Below are 2113 nucleotides of genomic sequence, written 5' to 3'. Positions count from 1 at the left end.
ACGGTGGTTCGTTCAAGAGTTTTCTTCCTTCGTGTATCATATCTATGCATTCATTCTTTTCAAATTCTACCGGTGGATCGTTGAATACTTTCTCAAGTTTGTGCTATATCTATCTTAATCTTTGTACGAGGATAAGTATTATGTCAAATCCGTTGCTTGTCAGCAATTAAATTGTTGGAGGATACGCATAACATAATTCTTATTCTTGTTCCATCCAAGTGATTAATTCTTTTTCCGGAGTGGTTCATCATATCAAATTCTCGATTCGAGATGCTTTATCTATTCTTTCCCGGAGTTCCAAGCTTTCTCAATTATATCATCACGAAGATCCATCTAAGTCATTACAAGGATTCACCTTGTGCTTTCAACTTCTCTTTCTTTTTGTTTGATCATCCTTTTGTTACCGGAGTTCTTCATGGAGGTTCTACATGATGGTTCTTCAAGGATTTAACTCCTTCTCGAAGGGTTCTTCAAGATTCTTTTCAGAGGAGCTCAAGCATTCTTCTTCTTGTAATCCGGAGTTCAATTCTTTCTACCGTGTCATTTGAGGTGGTATTATGTCATTCTTGATAATTTCAGTTCATGTTCCATGATTCACATGTTGTTAAGAATGAGATATTTTAAATCCATCAATCTTGCCATTGGAGCTATCTTGGGTTATATTTCACCTAAAGATTTCCCTAAGGATAGTTGCTATTTATGGTGCTTATAAATGATCCAAGTTCTTATTTTATCCTCCCGGTGAAATAACTTTCTCGTGAATTTGTTCATATCAAGCCAATCTATTGTTTTTCCGTGAGTGGCAGAATTTCACCTCAAGATTTTGAGATGTTTTCCATAAGCCCACTTCAAGCCTATCTTTCCGTCGTTGGGTTTCCAACAACTCCGTTCGACCCTTCTCCTAAAGATGCCTTGTCAAGCTCTTTTGTGGCAGAAACTGGCATTTTCTTCTCCATTCTTTTCTTTCAATTATCTATCTTCTATTTCTTTCTTCTGGAGGCATTGTGATGTTGCTCTCCTCAACCCACCTTCTCGCTTTGTCGGGACCATGTTTTGATCGTGCTTATCCTTTTAATCGGAGTATTGTGTCCCATTTTCTCAAGCCCTTCCATTTTATCAAGTTTTTCATCTCTTTTCAACCGAAGTGATGTCCGAATTTGTAATTCCTTGTTTCCTCTTTCCTACCGGAGTGCTTTCAACTTCATTTATCTCCGTTGTATTCTTTTCTCGATATGGCTTAACCTTTTTAAGGTTCTTTGGTTTCACTCGTTTGTCAAAGGAGCAACTTAGTTTTACCTCTTCTCTTTCTCTTCTGTTGTCCCTCCGGTGCCATTCTAGATCTCGGGACGAGATCCTCTCGTAGTGGTGGAGTGTTGTAACGCCCCGTGACCGATGTGTCAGGTGTCCTCCATTTATTCGCTGTTGTTGCTTTGTCATTGCTTGCGTGTCATGCATTGCATATCATGTCATCATGTGCATTTAATTTGCATACATGTTCATCTCATGCATCCGAGCATTTTCCCCGTTGTCCGTTTTGCATTCCGGCGCTCCTATCTCCTCCGGTGGTCCTTTCTACCTTTCTTTCGTGTGTGGGGGTTAAACATTTCTGGATTGGACCGAGACTTGCCAAGCGGCCTTGGTTTACTACCTGTAGACCGCTTGTCAAGTTTCGTACCATTTGGACTTCGTTTGATGCCCCAACGGTTAACCGAGGGACCGAGAAGGCCTCGTGCGTGTTGCAGCCCAACACCCCTTCTATTTGGCCCAAAACCCACCTTAACCTCCTCCATCATCTCGGTCGTTCGTCACGATCGCGTGGCCGAAAACCGCACCTCTTTTGGACTCTCCTAGCTCCCTCTACCTATAAATATGTGTCTCCCTCCGAAATCCTCGCGCAGATCAAACCCTAGCTTCGTCCTCCTCGCGCCCGGACAAATCTCCCACCGTGCCGGACAATGTCCAGCCACCGCCGCCACCTCACTCCAGCCAACCGGCGGCCGTCACGTCACCACCACTCCACCCCGCAACGAATCGGTCGCCGCCACCTGTCCGTGCCCGCGCCCCACTTCGCCCCCGCGCCCGCCGGCCCGCCGAGGCCCGTCGCCGGCCCCCG

The sequence above is a fragment of the Triticum aestivum genome, chromosome 4A (genome assembly GCF_018294505.1).
Source record: "Triticum aestivum cultivar Chinese Spring chromosome 4A, IWGSC CS RefSeq v2.1, whole genome shotgun sequence".
NCBI classification, from domain to species: Eukaryota; Viridiplantae; Streptophyta; class Magnoliopsida; order Poales; family Poaceae; genus Triticum; species Triticum aestivum.
The sequence above is the reverse complement of the archived record's forward strand: the minus strand, read 5'-3'. Positions refer to the sequence as shown.